A 13,369-nucleotide genomic window follows, 5' to 3' on the forward strand; every position below is an offset into this window, starting at 1 on the left:
TATGCTTGCTGATCTCCTTACTGTTAAAAACCTTTATCTTTAATCCCTGATCATTCAGTATTCTAGAATTTCTGGTTATCAAATAGCTCTAGCTCCACTATTAACCCCAAAATACATTGGAACTCCTCAACTCCTGTTTGTAGCAAAACAATACAAATGGTTACCAAGGCATTAAACACGGTTTTCCTTTAAGACGTTCCCTATCTTCCAAGCCCACGTCTATTCGATGGGCACACATTTTTGAATGGTTTGTTACATAGCAAAAGATAGCCAAAGTGGATGAGAGGGGAACATAACTATTATGTGTATCATTATAAAAGGTTTACAGCAAATCCTTTTCCTCTAAGCCTCAAATACTTTGACAAGTCTACTTAGAGGTGGAAAAGAAAACAGACAAATAAGAGGCCCTCTTAATACTATTACCAGCACGTAAGTATCTGTAGCTTGATATCCTTTAACACAGGAGCAATGACATATAAACCACATCTAAGCAGAAAGAAAAGAAGAGCTCGCTTTTCAATATTACAGTACAGTTGACAATGAGTAAAGAAAGAACTACTAGTCTGGAGGAAGGGAAGAATATTCCCTAAAGACAGAAGAGGTTGGGTTAATAGGTCAAATATAAAAAGAATTTAGCAGGCATTAATGAAAAGTGGCACAATTAACCCCAACCTGCATATGTATAAAAATAAATAATTGGAATGACCAGTGAGGAGGTAATTTGGATTCCTACAACTGCTTAGAGAGATAATATCCTCTAAAACTACATTATTGGAAGTGGAAAATTCCAAATGAAGGAGGCTGATTACCCTTTTATTTTACTCAGAAAACATCTAGAAAATTGTTCTCAGTTCTGTGAGCAATCAGAGAAATTTGAGGACACAAAAGCAGATTAAAAGGAAGAACTGTTGACCTTTTAGGTCCTTGTCAATGTGGAGAGTCTCTGAAACTATATTTAGATGCATTCTTAAAGTTCAGAACGACTCATATGATTCCACAATACCCTATCCCAGCCTAGATCCATTGTAGTGGTGTTCTTCAAACTGAATTGCAAAATGTTCTGACAAGCTCTGGAAAGGCAATGGACAAGAGGGATAATTGCTTCTGGACTTTCTCATGGTGATATTTGATTAAGATAGGCTTTCCCGTCAGACCTCTGAGGTAGATGATGGCGGGTCGTGTTTGGATGACCCTGCTATCTCCTCAACAGGAAAGATTTCCAATTCCCCACTTAGAAAGAGACAGAAGGCCTGAGTTCAAGGTCAGTTGGACATGACTTCATCAGAGTTCTGCTTTTGTATGCTTTGCTTTGTGAAGTATGACTCATCATAATTAAATTTTGAGCTAGATTAACTATAATTCCTGCACTTATTAGGCGATCAGGGTTTAAAGCCCTTGTAAAAGAGCATGAGTTGTTCATTCTGATAATGCAATTAACTATCCAACAGAGCTAATATTTTATTTTAGGGAAGAGTAATTTTTGATTAATGATGCATTTTATTTTCCAAATCTCGGCAGCAGTGGGTCACATCCATGATGAGAAAACAAAAGGATAAAATTAGAAAATATAGGTGTTTGCAGGTGGATTAGTATAGACTTCCCAAAGGTCACTGCACTCCTGGAAGCCAACTCCTAACCTGAGCCCTGTTTCCTTGGGCACACATGTATCTTTGGAGCCTGGACAACATTTTCCACCTGGAAGGTGTTTCTGGAAGCACTAACCCATTGCCCTCACTTCTACTTACAAAAGTAGGGAATAATACAGCATTTTTGACGTTCTTTGCTCATGGGATACTATTTATTGCCAGCGTTTCCTATGCAAGATCGATGTGAATAGAGGACTGGTGAGAATGAATCAGGAAATGCTTCCTGATTATTGACACAAGGCTTGCATGAGAACCATGGTACTGTGGCCAGGGTAATAATCAGTTTGGTCATTTAAGGAATCCAGATGACACATCAGTAGGAAGGAGAGAAGCAGACATAATCAGCCAATATTAAAGAAGTACAAATTTTAAGACCTGCAGGATGGCTTGAAAATTAAAAGAGGCAATGTGTAACAGAGAGTTAGGGAAATTTCTGGGTGCCTAATTTAAGTGATAAGGTGTATGATGGTACATTAAGTAGGAATATGCTTTGCATGAAATGGTGATTTCTTCTGGAATGATGAGAGAGATTTTCATTTCAGCTACCTGTAAAACATTAATGTAAAAATGCCTCATAGGGAACTGTATAGGTCTGTGACTAAAAAGAGAGGAGATGGAGTTTTAGAGGTAATCAGAATAGCAGCTGCAACCTTATATATGCACCATGGCCAGGATTTGCATGTTTAAGCTGAATTCGAAGAGGACCAAGGGCATAATTCCAGGGAGCAGTAACTTTAAATGAGTGAGCTGAGGAACAGCCAGCAAATATATTGAGCAAAAACAGGAGCTTTCATTCTGGAAAATGGAGCACCATTGAAGGAAAAAGCAGAGCACTATCTTCAGAAGATGAATGATTATTCTTAACCTAACCAGTGAGAGAGGGGCTGAAGAAGACAGTGCAGGATTAAAGTACAGGGGAACTGAGAGAAGTGCTATGCAAATATTTTGATGGATGGAATTGGCTTTTCTTTAAAGACAGCTTCCCATTGCTGTCAACACATTCAAGAAAAGTCAGTGTGTATCCTATATAGACAACACTTTCTTTTTCTTAGTCTCTAGATCACAGGGAGCAAGCAACCATATTTTGTACTTTCTTCAACTCCTTCCTTGGGAATTTATTGTTATTGACCTTGAGGATAGGAAGGACTCTGAACCCACCATATTCAAAGCTTATCATATTCTATTAAGTCTGGTTGTAAGAGTTCAGATATATAGGGAAGGAACGTCCTAACAATTTTCACGTATTATAAGATTACACTTTTAGTAGTGGCCTAGTTCTTTTTGTTTATCTTCTTGACACAAGGAATTACTACTTAGCACAGGTTGGACCCAATACTGTGATCCTCCTGTTCTTAGCATTCTGAGTTCTGGAGTTATAGACAAGAAGCATCAGGCTTGGTTTTGCAATTACTTGTGGAGGTAGATGGAACAGCATGATCGCTGATGGTGGTTTAGCTATGTGAAAAACCTTAATTTCTAAGAAGCCCAGTATTGCAGATTAGTGATGCATACGTAGCTGAAAGTGAGAAGGCAAAAGAATGCTCCTCTCTTCCATTTACTCCTGGCTTCTATCATATATTAACTGTGTGGTGTTGGAAACGCTCTCTCAATCTGTTTTTTTTCTCTAGGAAGGGAGTGATAATAACAGGACCCATTTCATAGAGTCATTCCAAGTTATAAATAAATGAAAACATAAAATTGCTCTTGGCATATGGAATATACACAATACTCACCACATATGATCATTAACATGAGAAAATGCCCATGATGAATTAAAAGCAAGATCAGGAAATATGTCATGCTTTCATTTGTGGTAAAATTTACAAAATCACATGTAGAAATGGGCGCTGGTGGTTCATTCATAAAATCCTAACTACTCAAGACGCTGAGATATGAGGATTACAGTTCAAAGTTATCCCGGTAAGAAAGTCCATGGAACTCCAATTAACTCCAATTAACCTCCAAAAAACCAGAAGCGGTGCTGTGGCTCAGAGCTCAGAGACAAGCCACATGACCAACAACAAAAACAAAAGAAAAAAAAGTGTAGAAGGGTACTACTCTAATAAGTATTATATTTAGGGTTAGAGGTTGGAAGGAAGAGTATGGACTTTTCTCATTATATATTTTAGTGAGATTTATTTGATATCTCCTAGCTTTATTAACGTATAATTGACTAAAATTATATTTATAGTGTACAATGTGATCTTTTGGTATATGAATATAATATGAAATAATTATATCAAATTAACATACCCATTATCTCGCATAGTTAAATCTTTATATGCATGGAGAACATTTCAAATGTCACATAGCAATTTTTACATTCACAGTATTATTATAAGTGGTTACCATGCCATGCAATAAGACTGTATAGCTTATTCTTCTTGTCTAACTAAAAGTCTTTTGTCCTCTGACCAAGGTTTCTCCATTCTCTTCCCTCCTTTTTTTTCTAAGAAAGCATACAGCTGAGAGATCTGGAATCAAACCCCAGTATGGCTTGGACATTGTAGAACCATTGAGTGGTAGCATGCTTTTCTTCCTCATGTTTCTGGAGAGACAACATTGTGGCTTTATTTTGCTTTTTTTTCTTGCATTACTCTTAGAATGCCTCTGACTCATCAAGCTGTCTGCCTGTTGACCTCTTTGCTTTCTATACCCTGACAGCTGCTCTGTATATAGACCCGGGCTTGTACATGTGAATTCTGGATTCCAAGTGTTGGTTATTGCATTTTGTACAGGTCAACCCACGCTTCAGCCTACTGAGATTATTTTGGATGCTACCTCTCACATCGAATTTATAAGCTGGATCCTTAAGCTTCTCAGCATCCTCACTCTTAGAGTGTGCCATCTGTGTTAATTTTCACATAAGCTGTTGATAAGGATTGTGACTTAACTGAGAATGATGTAGGGATCTGTGACCTGTCACTAGAGACTCTGATCTACATTATCAGCAGCCACTTGCTAACTATGTAGTATCACCTGCACTCTGTATTTCTTCCCTTGATCTACAAAAGGTTCATGAGTGCCTAAGTGAAAAGCCTTGTTAAAATCCAGATACATCCTGTCTACAACATTCTACTGATCTATAAGACTTGTAACCTCATCAGAAGAGTAAATTAAGTTAGTTCTGCCATGACTTTTTTCCTAAAGGCCCTACTTAGTGTTATTTACTAAAAGAGATTTGATTTGAGACCAATTGTGGTTTCAATTTAGACATATTTACTGTATTTCCTTACCTGCTCAGTATCCTTCCCTGTCCCCTCAAGGCTTGCCTGGTAGCAGGAGGTAGTTAGCTATATAAATTTATGCAACAGGACTAATAGAAAACAATAATCACATATACTATTTTTTGTGCCAGTCTTTGGGTTTGAACTCTGGGCCTGGGAACTGTCTCTGATCTTTTCTGTTCAAGGCTAGCACTCTTCCACTCTTGCAACAGTGCCACTTTTGTTTTTTGGGGGGTAAATAATTAAAGATGAGAGTCTCATAGACTTCCCTGCCTGAGCTGGCTTTGAACCTCATTCCTCAGATCTCAGCCTCTTGAGTAGATAGGATTACAGGCTTGAGCTACCAGTGCCTGGCTATATGTAGTCTTTGCAATATAACAAAAAGAAAGAATTGTCCCAAATGTGAAAATAATGAAATGTATGTGTCATTTGGACTCCATGGTGATTGACACTGCATTGTGATAGAGAGAGGGCATATTTGAGTTAAAAGAAGATTGTTACACTGCCTTACAACAGGAAGGTTGTTTAGCACTAGTTTGTTAAGGCTCTGGGACAAATTTTGTTTTAACACCATAGAAATTAATTATCTGACAGTCTGGAATCTGGATGTCCCATACTGATCTCATTGGGTCAAGATCAAGTACTGGTGTGGCTAACCTCCTTCTGGGCACCGTAGAGGAGAATAATTTCGTTGCTTCTTCTGGCTTCTGATGGTGACAGCACTCTTTGGCTTGTAGCTGCATTGCTCCAATATCTGCCTCTACAGTCACACTACCTTCTCCTCTATCTGCAATCTCTCTCTGATCCATTCCGATGAGAACACTTGTGATTGCACTTAGGGCCCAGATGAAAATAAGACAAGTGGCCATCTCTAACGTCCCCTAGAAGGTAGTATTTACAAATTTTGAGGACATGAACATAAATTTTGGAATAGAGGGCATTACTTATCCTATTATAAGGATAAATCTTATATGACTAATGTATTCTTTTTAAATTGAATTCCATTATCAGGGTGATGTACAGAGAGGTTAGAATTACGTATGTAAGTAGTGAGTCTATTTTTGTCAAACATCGTTACCCCTCCCATGGTTTTCTCCAATTTTTCATGCCCCTCCCCAAAAGTTGTAGAGTTCATTTCCAACCAACTGTTTTATGAGTATTGCTTTATATTGGTTCATCCTTTGTAACTAATGTATTCTTCTGCCTTGCTTCTCTCAGAAACATGGTTTGTCTACGTGTGAACTAGTATAGACAACAGCAAGGTCATGCAGAAGATGCCACTAGCCTTTCCTTCCACAGGGAGCTTTGGCTCCCTGTGCTGTCCAGTTGTAGATTTGTTTATGTACCTTGCTACATCCTTACCATACACAAGTTGTGCAATGAAATAGTGCAGTATAATCCACTCCTGAAATTCATCCTGACCAGTTTTCATTTATTTGGGTAGCATTCAGCCTCCACAGCATAATTACTGATGCAGGATGAAATGGGGTGTGGGGGAGAGAGATTGATTGGCTCACCAATAACATTTGTCTCTTTGGCTGGCAGTGAGCACAGAAGCCATTTATGCAATCTAATTATTACGTCAATTGGGGGATGGAGTGATGTTTCCCAGATGCCATTTGGCACCTGGAGAGCTGCAAATCAGCAGTATCATATATGAACCATTAATATAGACCATTGATTGAATTCATCGATCCCACCTATTCCCCTCCCCGTTTTGGTTTCTTATTTTGGTTTGGCATGAAATGCAAAAGCTTTGCTTTACCTCTGCTAACTACTATGTGCAGATTGATTAAATGTCTTTTACAGTTCAGTGTACTTAAAGAATGATATGTGTGTCTGACTTACTCTCCTTTTTTCTGACCTTGCATCATTCAAAATATCCCTGGCCAATACAACTGAAATCCAGGCTCCTTTGCAACCTCAAACAGGCAAGTGGGAGGAGCAATGCAAAGACGTCATGGTAATCTCCATGAAATAGGTTTTCAGAGCTTTCATAGTCATTGTTGCAACAGTTCCTTGATGCTAAAGGTATTTGTTGGTTTCAAAACATGCATTTTTTTTCCTGCCAGTCCTTGGGCTTGAACTCTGGACTGGGGCCTGTTGCTGGGCAACTTTTGCTTAAGTACAGCACTCTACCACTTGAACCACAGCACCATTTTCAATTTTTTAGTGGTTGGTTGGAGATACAGAGTCTCACAGACTTTCCTGCTAGGGCTGCCTTTGATCCACAATCCTCTTACCTCAGCCTCCTGAATAGTTAGGATTACAGTCCTAAGCCACCGGCAACTGGCTAACAGGCTTATTTTTAATGATTCTTTTCATTAGTAAGTAAGGAATCTGTTGGAATTGGCCTCAACTGCATGCAAGCTCATGCACCCTGCAGGAAGAGGAAGCTAGGTTTATTGGAGGTGTTTATGAGATTTCCTTTCTTCCTCATTCCCTTTTCCCAAATACCTTTCCCTTTTGTAGGCAGGTTCTTACATGTCTTTACTATGTGACCAAGTGTTCCTTTCCACTATTGCACATGGAGTTCAAAATGTAGCTAAGCTCAGTGAGAAGGAACATAGATACTTAATTTTTTGTCAGTCATGTGTCTTGAACTTTCGCTTGGGTGCTGTCCCTGAGCTCTTCAGCTCAAGGTTAGTGCTCTATCACTTTGAGCCACAGACTCACTCTGGTTTTCTGGTGTTTAATGGCTTTGAACAGTGATCCTCATATCTCAGACTCCTGAGTAGCTAGGATTAAAGATATGAGCCATTGGTACCTGCCTCAGATATTTAAATTTATGCTGAGGGGTAAGTAAGTGCTACTATAGACTCCTAGATGGTCTACAAAACTAGGAAAGGGCTTTTCATTCTTGAGTCCAAAAACTTTTTTTGCAAGAAGAGGGAACTGTGAATTGACTTATCTAAGGTCTTATGGTAATTACATTAACCTAATCTTTTGTAAATAAAGTTGTAATAAGGAACCCCTTAATAACACTGAAGAGAGACATTTATGACCTCTTTCACCCATGACCACTTATGGTATATTACAAGGCCAACTATTACAACAAACCAATTACTGAAGGAATGAAGTGGTCTATTTCTAATACTCAAAACACACCTTTCCCTTAGCTCTGGGTTGGTAGTATTTAGCAAAAGTCCTTGTTTCCTATTTGTGTACTTAGCATCTAGCATAGTACTTATGTCATAGAAAGCACTCAGCAAGTGCTTCATAAATGTCTGAATCTCTCCAGAAATAGAGAAGTCTTGCCACTGATTCCTTCTCTGCTTTCTGGACACACATTGAGTACATAACTGCCCAGGTTAGGAACATTGTCCTTGGGTGGAACTCACTAATTCTGTCAGTAGGCAGAGAGCAAAGTGAAGTATACACATTTTATTTGTGTTCGAACCCATAATCCTAACTTCCCGGAAACATGTGGGGAAGTGAGTCCTACTACTGCTTGATATTTGAGGCCAAAATTCCAAGACCAATGTGTCTTGGGAGTTCAGAGTCACTAATTCTCTTTGGGTATTGTGGGTATCCTATTAGGCAATGTAGGTTCCAACTGGAAGCTTGCACACACCTTCCCTGCTAAACTTCTCTCCCTATGTTGGGAGAAATACTTCTCTGGCTGCGATTGGGCCTCAGGATAAGAACTACAGGGCACTATAGGGGTTTAACAAGACCCTTGCATGCTTGTGACTTATTGTTAGGAAATCATAAGTGATCCATCAGAATCGGCCTTCTCTTACCACTAGTACCTGTCTGTTCTCTCCATTTGTTGGTTCCCTGTCCTCTTCCCCCATAGGCTAGGAACAGTATAGCCCATACCACCAGCACAGCCCTTGCATGCCTCCCTCTCATTAGGCTGCCTCAACTGGGTCACACTCTTTATTCCTTCTATATTCACAACAAAACTTTTCCATCAGGGAGACAGGGCAGACCTTAAGGCACAGCTACCTATCAGCTCCTGATGAAAATAAGATCCAGTAACCAAATCCATTCCTTTTGGCTGATGGCTCAGTATTGGCTGGGAATCCAGAAAGCCTTCAGTTGGCCTGAGCCAATGAAAAGGAGCCAAAGATACAGTCTCTCTACCCATTAAAGAGATACTTCCTCCTATGATTGGCCCCAGGGCAGTTCACCTCAGGGTTCTCTATTGGCTTGGAACAGCATGCTGACAGCCAGGTCACCCTGAGCTGAGCAGGCAGCTACGTAGGCATACAGTTGGGCACAGCCTCCTGCTGGATACTCAGGGGAGAGGCAGAGAGAGGAGCAGGTATCAAGATCCTCCTTCTGCTTAACTGGTGATATCTTGGGGGGTCCACCCACTAGTCCTTTCTGTGCCTCTCCCCTCGGTCTGGGCCTTCTCATTCTTCTGTTCCTATTTCCCAAAGGACCTTCGATTCCCAGGTATGATGGTGACTGACAACACAGGGTAAGATGTAGCATTTTCTCAGAGCTATTTTTATTGTCATAGGGGATTCCCGGAATCTGAAAGACTGTGATGATCCAAAGAAGTTATAAAGTTCATAGAATTTTGGTGCCAAAGGGAACTTTGGTATAGTTGCCATGTTGCAGATGAGAATGTAAACTGAGATGAACTCTGAGAGGGAATGGAATTTGGTCAAAGTCATATAGCTAGTTAGTGTCAGCTCTTCTGCCCATAGGCAAGAGCACGTCTGAGGCATCAAAAATGAATTGTGAATTGTGGTATTTCATGTACTTTTCTGTTTTCCTTTAAAACATAGGCTTTCAGCTCCCGGTCCCACCAGGGAGGTCTTTAGAACACAAATATGGCTTAATTAACTTTCCCAACAAAGTTTAATTGTGTTTACTAGATGAAGAAAGAGGCATTTCTATGGGCTTTATCTTACTACTTATTCTCTTGTAATTCCCACAGTACTAACTAGTAGTAACCACTTATCTCTCTAGGAAGTCTTGCAACTGGTGACTGTAGCCCCTAGCCTTGGGATGTCTGAACCATGTGCAGACACAAAATGTTAATCACTACATGGCTAAAGGTCTGAGCCTAAGCTACTGTTCTATTAATATGAATGCTCTACTTTTCATGAACCTATCCTCCAAATTTCTTTTAGGTTTAGGGACTTGGGTTTATTTGTTCATATAGAGGATGAGTCTCTAAACATCCTGAAATCCTGGCCATGAATAGCTTCTTTATCATCATCAATAAGGAGAATAAAGGAATTTTGATTGCTATCTTCAGATTTCTCTCATCACTGATCTTTCCCGAATGCTACTGCTTTCTTCACTCTCCTTTTTTTATCCCTCAAAGGTCAGTTTAAGTCCTCCCTTTTCCAAGAGCCTGTGCTTAATAATGTTAGCCCACATCTATCTTTCCTTGCTTTGGACACTCGCTGTTCTTCCTGTCTATATCTCCAAATGACATTTAATTATATTCCATTTTGCATTTATCACTATTTTATGTATACCAGTCTCACCTTCTCATCTACACTGTAAGCCCAATAAGGGTAGGATACACATTTATACTTGTCTAGTGTGCCCCACCATATCTGGTGGGCATTCAATAAACTAGAATCATAACTTCTGTAATAGCATGAGAAATGTTCCCAATATATTTAAGAGTGTAATACAAGACACAAAATGTTTTCCAGAGATGGAAACAAATACACTCAGATGTTCAAGAGGTGGGATGATGGATGAGCTTAAGCCTTCATATATTCATCTGATTTTTCCCAATTTTCAACAAGGATGATGCATTACTCTTATGAGAAACATGCCTTATGTAAAATAGAGCCATAGATTTGTGTATGCTTGAGCACAGTAAAGAAGATATAATAGAACTTGTGTAAGTCCTTCTTTCTTCTTCTAAGGTTGAAAAGTTTGGGACAGTGCTTTGAGAGATAAGAGATAAGACTAGTAATTTATCATCTCTATCTACTAGAATCAAATGGCTCATTGTCCTAGAGCTCTCAGGCCGGCTTACCTCCTCTGAAATCCACTTTCCTTGAGGCATTTCTCCAACTGTTGGTCCTAGAAATGGCTGAATGATTTTCTCCTGCTGAATTTTCCCATAATTACTTGGCATCTTCTGTGTGGGAAAGGCAAAATTTTTTACTTTGATTCATACTCAAGTTCCTTCTAAACCTCTCCTGGAACTAGTTGCTTTGCCACTGGAACATCCAAGCACAATAGGACATAGTACTTCTAGCCCCAGGTATCTAGAAATAAATAATGCCTAGATCTATACATAACTAGCAATATAAGCTCACAGAACTCTGAGTACTTTTTAGGAAGGGGATCTCAAGCTGACTTCCATTCAATACCTTTGCAAACCCTGGTTATGAGCAATACTATTAAAGGAAGATCATCTGAAAAGGATGTATATCCTATTTGTCACTTTCATACTGGGCTGAACAGAATATCCCAAGGTACCTGCCATGCACATTTTTTTCTTGTAGTTAATGACACTTCCCTGTCAGGAAAATTATTGGCTATATTATGCAAAACAGTGTCACTGTTTAGATCAAAGGTGCTCATTTGATTCTAGGCATGCTATCCTTGGTAAGAGATCTATGTGGTAGACATCCCTAATAATTTATAATTACTCATATGTGGACACTCTTGATTAGAGCTGTGAATAAAAATAATCGTGTTATATAAATTATTTAATTTATACCACCAATCATCAATTTCTTATTTTTTTCCTTCCCAAATCACAAAGCTCAGGAAACCAAGAGCTTTCTTAATAAGTTTAATAATAAAACTCTCTTGCACTTGTATTAAAATATGGATAGCTTCTCTAGGAGTGGTGGCACTTGCCTACAATCACAGATATACAGGAGGCAGATGTAGGAAAATTTTGATCTCAAGACTAGCTGTGCAACTTAGCAAATCCTATTTAAAAATAAAAAATGAAAAAAAAACCAACAACAAAAAGACTGAGAGTGTGCTTCCAGGGTTAAAGTACTAGCAAGTGCAAGGCCCTGAGTTCAATACTCACTACCATAATATAAGTAAATAAGTGATATGAAATGTTGATAGTGTTCATCTTACTTAGTGTAAATAATGTATTTGACTATAGGCAGCTCTATGCTACAATGTGCTAAATATACTATGTAATATAAGTAAATATATGTGATTATTTTTAATAAAATCCCAAATTCTGAATTCTGAAACATATCTGGCTCCCCATATTTAAGGTGCTTTAGCACTGATTATTTGGGGGTACGATGGTAACATATGCATTACCTGAATAAGCCAAGGGTAAAAAAGCTCAAAAAGAAGGGAGTAGGCATTCCCATCTTTAAGGAGGAAAGCATGCTGAATATTCAGCCAAGAAAACCAAGTCTGAACACTCAGATATTGGTTTAGAAAGCATGAATAACACTGCAAACAAAAAAATAAAATTGACTCAGTAGAAAGGCAGAATTACAAGGAAACAAGAGTAGTTAGAACTGGTCACCATGGCCCTCATTTATAATCCTAGCTTACTTAGGAGGCTGAGGTTGGGAGACTCATTGCTTGAGGCCATCCTCTGCAAAAAGGATGTGAGATTCCATCTGAATAGCAAAAGCTGGGTGTGGGGCATGGGTCTTATCCTAGCTATAATGGAAAACATAAGTAGGAGGATCATGGTACTAGTTAGATGAAGCAAAAAACAACACCACATCTCAAAAATTACCAAAGCAAAAAGCAGTGTGGTTCAACTCATAGAACACCTGCCTGGTTTTGAGTCCTAACACTATATTGCCGAGAGAGAGAGAGAGAGAGAGAGAGAGAGAGAGAGAGAGAGAGAGAGAGAGAGGGAGGGAGGGAGGGAGGGAGGGAGGGAGGGAGGGAGGGAGGGAGGGAGGGAGGGAGAGAGAGAGAGAGAGAGAGAGAGAGAGAGAGAGAGAGAGAGAGAGAGAGAGAGAGAGAGAGAGAGAGAGAGAGAGAGAGAGAGAGACACGGGGGGAAGGGGGGAGAGGGGGAGGGGGGGGAGGGAGAGGGAGAGGGAGAGGGAAGGGAGAGAGGGAGAGAGAGAGAGGGAATAGTAAGGGAAATGAGACAGGGCTTAGGGATATGACGTCTCTGACTGCAGTCATTCAGCTGATAGATTTTAGACAGAAGTTAGGATCAGTCTAGTTTTAAAGTCAGAATATTGTGGCAGACATATAAAGAAGAGAAATGAGACAATTTTTACTCTCTGTTTAGTACTCTGTCTATAGTCCTATTAGTCAGAGCAGAGTCCTGAGAGGATGGACAATTTAAGACAATGACTTTTTTAGCTTTTACCAATCTCTGTATTTTTAGTTATTATTTTCAATATTGGCAAATATTCCACCCATAAAGTATTTAATCATAAATGTCCAGCTTATTCAATGAAAAGTCTGTTACCTGTTACCAAGTTCCAAAGCACAATACTTCTGCCAGTTGTTGTGGCATAGGCCAACAATCACAACCTTCTAGAAACAGAGGCAGGAGAATCTCACGTTGTAGCAAGCCTGGGCTATGTAGTGAGTTTAAAGGCCACACTGGGCT

The sequence above is a fragment of the Megascapheus bottae genome, chromosome X (genome assembly GCF_031878675.1).
Source record: "Megascapheus bottae isolate mThoBot1 chromosome X, mThoBot2.hap1, whole genome shotgun sequence".
Lineage (NCBI taxonomy): Eukaryota > Metazoa > Chordata > Mammalia > Rodentia > Geomyidae > Megascapheus > Megascapheus bottae.